Here is a 7,539-nt window from a genome sequence, read left to right on the forward strand (position 1 = left end):
GTGGAGACAGCCTACCACCGCCACCATCGCAGAGGAGATACATGGAGGCATTTCTATGATGATGGGTTGATTACTGAGGAGCAGTATACCCGAGCTACTGGACAGGCCCCCCAGGTATTTGAAAGTAATTAAATAATGCCAAAATTATAAGTAAAGATTTGATTTTTCATACATTGATATATGTTGTCCCTTGTTTACAGGGCGCCCCTGCACAAGACGACGAGGAAGACGAGGAAGGAGGTGCAGAAGGCAGCGCAGAAGGGAGCGTGGAAGGCAGCAAGGATTAGTCGTAGAAGTAGTGCTACTATTCTTTTTTGTACTTAAAGCCATTGGCTTGGCTTCGTGCCTCTTGTATATAGACTCCTCTTATTTTTTGTACTTGAAGCCACATGACATGGCTTAGCTTCCTTATTTTTTGTACTTGGAGCCACATGACGTGGCTTAGCTTCGTGCTATATGTATATACAAGCACTTTTTGAGCTTTCAATTTTATTGTGTTTTGGAGTTGTAATATTTTATTTGGAATTGTAATTAAAATGCTGTTGGCTGTAAGAATTGAATTACAGAATGTGGATATGGGATTCTTGTAACTATATAGCATACACAACATATACAATATTCTGTAAAATTTATTTTAAAAAAAAAAAAGCGCGGCTATCAGTGCGTTTAAAAACGCGTTTATATTCGCGTCTGTCTGTTCGAGTTGCGTCTATACGGGCGTTTATCAAAGCGTTTATAAGGGCGTCTATTTACGCGTGTACAAGCGCGTCTATACGCACGTAAGTCTGATATATAGACGTGCAATTAGACGCGGGTCTCCTGACGCGCAAATAGACGCGCCCGTAAGTTTTTTTATTTAGTTCATGAAACGCGTCTGTGCGCGCGTCTATGGGTGCTTTGTCTTGTTGTGATAAATGTGTTTATTAAAGAAATAATAAAATCTCTTAATTTTGTAATACATTTATATCTTAATAATTCAAGGATAATGTAACTATGTAGTTCAATATGTTTACATTTTATATTACTTGTTGCTAATATAAAAACTTATATACATACATACATACTATATTATAATGTTTTAAAAACATAACTTATACAATAGAAATTTAGAATTATAGATATATATTTTTATTCAAAAACATTATTGATTCAATAATACTGGTGCCTCTCCTTGAGTGCCTGTCTCCTAGAGAGGGAGGAGTTCTTTGATCTTCCATAAGGCTGATGCCTCAAGATAGTAGGCGAGGATTGTCATGTCACCAAGTTATAGGGTCAAAGATTGTGACAACATATAGGAGGGAGCAATTACATCAAAAGTATATAGGATAAAATAATCATTATATACAAGGGGCCACAAATACATTTGAGGAGGTGTGATTACATGTGGGCTCCCACAAAATAGAAAAACAACAAATGCGGGCAAGGGAAAAACCTGTGTATATAGATGAAAGCTTGAGGGGTACAACCAAAATATGGAAACATATGATGTGGGTTTAACATAAGGAGTTTTTTTTAATATAGTTTCTATTGGGCACTATTTGATAGACATACTATCTTGATAAATGATAGCCAATGTAAGGCTCATGAATGAGGCTTCAAGAATCTCCCTTGCACTCACTCTACTCTCAATCCTCTCTCTTACAGCCCTTGTAGCTCGAAGATGAAGGAGGATGAAGAGGGGAGGCTCTAATGCCATGTAGGAATGTGTGATGAGAGGGGAGAGGACACTCTAGGAGCAAAAGAGAAGCAAGAGAGGAGCAAAAACCACACAAGTTCTCCAAATGTGGATCTATTAATATTTTTTATCTATATACATATAATTAGGGTTTTTCATTGATCCCCCTTACCTCCTTTGTTATCCTCTATCCATACACCACTCTATAGTATACATCATGACATCCTAAGATCAACACTATTCCAACTCTCACCAAAGAGAATATGAAAGGAAATCTTCAATTCACTCCTACCCTATTGGTATATGCATGATTTATTTGACCATGTAATGAGCATGTAACAAGCTCATGTCGTATTAGTCTTGACGTTGTATAACTCTAGATAAACAACACTATAAGTCTCCGACAAGTTGAATGTGTCTTATTGTTAACTATTCTCCATACGTTGTCACTTTATAAGTCTTGCAAGGCATGTAATAGCAAGTCGTCATTGGTAGTGCTGAGGGATTTCTTGAGCTAAATGAGATACACATATATTGAGACTAGAGAGCACATGATAACTCCTTTCTTTACAACACAAAACAGCTCATGTGGGAGCCAATAATCGACGTGAATAATATATTTTTTTGGCCTTGTGTCTCTTCACATATATGGCTTTTAACTTTGTTGACATGTTTTTGTCAAGGTAAAAATTATTTCACATCTATCAAAGAAGCCCCACTAACACATAAAATAGACACTAGATTTAGGAGATTTTTTTACATGTCATATAATAGAAATTCCTTGCTTGCTAAGCCATCTATGTGAGTCCATTTCACACGTGTAAAATCACACCAATGGAACAACATTTCACACATCAACAAGATAAACATCTAGGAAATTCAGAAATACTAAGTTCACGCGGATGACCTTATGCAAATTTGTAACAATAAAGTTGCGTAGAGTTTTTCTTAGGAAATGTCGAGCAAATTAAAGACAAGGTCACTCTCTCGATTAGCGAAGGAAAAGATACTAAAGGACTACCGAGTGGACAAGTGAGACGAGATGTTTGATGCCGAGGATAAATTCAGCTGTCGTACGCAAAATCAGGAAAAGACTGCTATATTTCTCTTCGCCTTGCATTTGCGAGAGAATATCATCAGGATTTCCCTCCATCCATGGCTTTCCGTATGATCTCAACCTCGCACTATGATGGAAGGGGACAGGCTGCAGATATTTTCTGTATGTAATTGCGATGTGAAAGGAAAGTAATTGCTACCACTGACTTAAGCGTGCTGAGGACGCCCGCGGTGCACTGCAATTGCCGAGAAGCTTCGTGCTGAGGGGCTGTCTATTTAAGTCGATGCATTCTTCCAGCGTCTGCTATCTTGCGGAGCCTTTACGTTAAGCGTTTGCGATCGAGTTCGAGCCTTTCTTTGTGAGTACTGTGTATTACAATCGTTGCTCCACATGTGTAAACGTAGTTTTTCATGTCAGGCCCGTTCTAGCAAGATCTACGCAAGCGATGCGTGTGGTAGGGAGCGTGTGCTATGGATGGTAGGATGGATCTCCGTTTCTTATATACAGGATGGTTACTGAAGTACGAACGGTTTGCTCTTTGTAAGCAGGTTGTTGTTGGATCAGGGGAGCGGAAGCCATGTCAGGAAAGGGCGGAAGTGGCAACAAGACCCCAATGTCGGGGACGGCAGCGAGCAGAATTCAGTCGGCGACGGCGAAGGCCGGAGGTGGAGGGGTGGCGAAAGGCAGCTTTGCAGCCCGCGCGCAGTCCGCGGGTGCAAAGAACGCTACAGCAGGTGTCACTGGCAAGAAATGATCACAAAGAAGGCCGCGGCCATCCATGCAAATGAGGAGCATGGAAAACCTGAGCTTTAGGCTTACAAAGCTTCCCATGCATGGATGGATTTTGTGTTTATTAGCTCAATATGTATATCCGGATTTTGTGTTTATTAGCTCAATATGTATATCCGGACTTAACTAACTCGTATTACCTCCTTTTGTGATTATTTTCCACTCGCTTTCGTAACTTTTGGGAGTTTTTATGTGGCTTTATGCTTCTGTGAGTGTTCTAGGACCCTAGTATAAGTTCCTTTACTATAAAAAAAAGGAAAAAAAGAATGTGCTAATTTTACTTCTTTTAAAAAAAGAAAGAGAATGCATCATTGCCTTTACTTCTTCTTGGAATTAGAGATTTCTTTTCCACATTTGCATATAATAAAGACCTTATCGATGTTACCTTAAACCCTTTTAAGGACAATGATGTCTCTAATCCTTCACATGCAAACAATCTTTGTGTGCCCAATGATGTTGCCCTCAATCCTTAAATATCATACGTGCAGTTTCCTCTACATAAATATAGGTGACATACTTCTTACACTTGCAAGGTGTTGAAAATTTTGTTTCCTCTACATAAATATAGGTGACATACTTCTTACACTTGCAAGGTGTTGAAAATTTTGTTAAGTTTGTAAATCTTTGGGGATTCTCTTCAAATAATGAAAGGAAACTTTGTAGTCTTCTATCTCTTACCTCTCATTCGCGAATTGCCATTCATAAGGAAAATTCACATGAGTAGTGATTTGGCCATAGAATTAGTTTGTGTGAACTTAGCAAAATATAATGACACACAAGCATTGAGTCTTGTTAGCATTATCATTCACCTTCATAAGCACTGAGTCTTGTTAGCATTATCATTCACCTTCATAAGTTGTGTGAAATTAAAGCTAATTTTCAAGCTTTACCCTTTTAGCTTCCTTTATAGTAGACTCTTTATCTCCACTCTTGTTTTCAGGTAGGTATGGCATACATTTAGCATTTTTGGCTTTGTAGGATTGCCTTTCCTCTCCTCCCAATGTGTTGTAATGGGCTTATCGTATAGACTTATCACTCCATATATTCAAAAAGCAACATGTGATTATGTGCACTTTGAATGTTGTGAGTTGCTATATTTACTTGAGAAAACACAAATAATGAAAGGAAACTCTGCTGGATTTCTCCAGCAAATGAGAGGACGAGGTAGATGCTTTAGCTCAAGACGATTTTGGCAAAGCCGATGAAGTTTAGGGTTTAGGGTGGCCCCAAGGTTTAAAGCTTTTGTGAACTTTGAATAGTCCATCTTAAGAACCAGGGGGGTCCTTTTACCTGTCTGACTTTTTCGTTTAGAAGTAGTGCCAAGTAGAGCTGTCCTCATGCTATAGGAGATTTTTCGAAAACATTTGTGCAGAACTTTGCTTAGGTATCCTCGAGCCCTCAACCGGTTATAGAAGAGCAATCTTCAGTGTTTGTAACCCTGGGGAGTGCTCTCTCTCATGACGTATCGATGAAGTTCTCCTGTGATGAAAGACTCTTTTTCGAGCCCAAAACTAGTTATAGAAGAGCAATCTTCTATGTTTTGCTCTTCTATGTTTGGAACCCTTGGGAGTGCTCTCTCTCATGACGTATCGACGAAGTTCTCTTGTGATGAAAGACTCTTTCTTATTCTTCCTTGTGAGACCCTCCATTTTCTTTCCCAATTCAAAACAGCATATCCTCCTTTGTCGAAACATCCATTGACTTCAACTCACATGAGATAACACTGAAGATATGATCTATGTCTTCATGTGTATGGCCCACAAGAAGAAAGCGAACTTCCACTTCAAATATTTTCAAACCAACTAGCATAGAGCATAAAGCAAATATATACTTATTCTTGTTCTCTCTCCAACAATTATCAGCTTGTATTCGCAATGTGTTAGATAAACATTTAAGAGCATCTCTAACCTTTCTTATTGCTTTCATGATTGATGTAACAGCCTGGTTACTATCATGGTTATGCAAACTATCAATTTATACATAACAAAAGATTCGGTATCCATGTACTAATACTCCACACAAGTGTGTTTTTAGTCCACATTTGCTCTCCAATGTCGGTGGAATACATCTATATCGTGGCAAAGAAGTTGTATTCTAGTCCATGCCATCAATGGTGATGCACATGGACTTAATTATCGACATGTGAAATAGCTTTCTCTCTCCAAGAAGCATACAACTTTCGAGCATTCTGCACATGACGTAAATGGATTGATCTCCATTTTATATATCTTCCTCGCTACCTGCTGCTTACATTTACTATGTTCAATTGCATTTTTTAATTCATGACATGTCTTACATTTTGACATCCTTTGCTTTGATGGTGTCTTAACATGGCAAAAATCTCTACGCCAAATTTTGTACAAGGTTGACCGTGAAATCATGCTCTCGTTTCTATCTTGTAAAGTTTTATTGACAGTTTCTAGGAACATACCTTCTTTGTCATTCCCAAAGGAAGATGTTGTTGACATTTGACACGTCCATCTAGCATTGTTTGTTGAAGATGAGAGTGTGGTAATGCATGGTCTTCGAGAATTTACTTTAACGTTGCGGTTGCATTTATAGTGCGTCCATGGCATTTAACCTTGTAGGTATTTCCATGAATTATATGAACTACTTTTTTTCACCTCTTGCCAGATGGTCCAATATGTGCCATGTGATAGTCCAGTTAACCATCGATATCCTCAATTGCAAATGGGTCTCTCCATTAACCATGGGTTTCAATCTAGCTTTACAGTGTCTTGTGCTCAAATCTTGATCAGTGCCTTGATGAAGACAGCATTAAAACTCTTGAAGAAGATAGTTATGTCTATTAGGCCTTGTCTTACTCCAAATACCAAGGCGTCTAGCTACACAATCATCTTTCCCAACTTTTCTAATGCAAAGTCTCTTGCAACAAACTCACATAACCATCCTTTCCATATTCTCCTCGGATAACATTATAACATGTCTCTTTGGTTCTTCAATTGATGCCATGATTCTTTGCCTCTTCACACTCACATACTTTCTTTTTGTAAATAGTGTCTTGCGTTTTCCAGTTGTAAGACCATCAAACCTCAAATCCATTTCCCTTGAATCTTCATCTCTATAATCAAATGTTGTGTGGGCTCGAGAAATATTTGATGCCTTATAATATCTTGGAAATGGCGATCTGGTAGACAAGTTCATTGATGTCAATTTGTTGCCAATGCCTCTTGAATTTTGTGGTTGAACTCTTTCTCCTTCGTAACTCAAGATTCTCCCATCTATATTCTCTAGCATGCTAGCAACAATATTACGAACAACATGACAAGTCTCAGATTCTCTACCCCCTTTGCCCTGCATTCGAGTGGTAACATCATGATCATTATCACTAATATCATCCATTCTTGTTATTGCATCACTTATCTCATCGATCGTTGCATGTATTTTTCTTTGTGGTCCCATCTTATTAATCTCAACACAAGACAAGTCTTTTATATCAGTCAGCATGTTTGAGTCACTTGCAACACAAGACAAGTCTTCTATACCAGTGAGCCTGTTTGAGTCACTTGCAACACAGGACAAGTCTTCTATACCAGTGAGCCTATTCGAGCCACTTGCAACATAGGACAAGTCTTCTATACCAGTGAGCCTGTTCGAGTCACTTGCAACACAAGACAAGTCTTCTATACCAGTGAGTATATTTGAGTCACTTGTAACACAAGAAAACTTTTCTGCATCAACATCTATTACTATAGTGTCCTCAATACCTGTGAACATGCCACTATGATACTGTTGATCATACTATATCTTCTTATCAATTTGGATCCCATTTGTGTTATAGTCCTTTTCTTCTAATAATATTTTATTGTGTCTTCCATGACATTGAAGGAAACTGTCTTGGGTAAACTTGATTTCAAGAAAGCTAACCCCCAATTACAAGTACTATGAACTTGTAGATGAGACGTAGTATTATGGACATCTAGATGTGAAGTACTATCCATTGCATTTTGAATGACACCTACACTAGTCAACTTATTTATCTCCACTATACAGAGAA

General features: G+C 38.3%; 1 long non-coding RNA gene across 1 annotated transcript; it reads left to right on the top strand.

Annotated features, from left to right (window-relative positions):
• The first annotated feature begins 2,950 nt into the window (after positions 1–2,950).
• Positions 2,951–3,448, top strand: LOC147897169 (uncharacterized). The gene is made up of 2 exons (XR_015541804.1): positions 2,951–3,090; positions 3,281–3,448. It is a non-coding gene; the product is annotated as an uncharacterized LOC147897169 (long non-coding RNA).
• Positions 3,449–7,539: the final 4,091 nt, after the last annotated feature.

Source organism: Dipteris shenzhenensis, chromosome 11 (genome assembly GCF_047967505.1).
Source record: "Dipteris shenzhenensis isolate YYH24624 ecotype China chromosome 11, Dip_SZ_1.0, whole genome shotgun sequence".
Taxonomy (NCBI): domain Eukaryota; kingdom Viridiplantae; phylum Streptophyta; class Polypodiopsida; order Gleicheniales; family Dipteridaceae; genus Dipteris; species Dipteris shenzhenensis.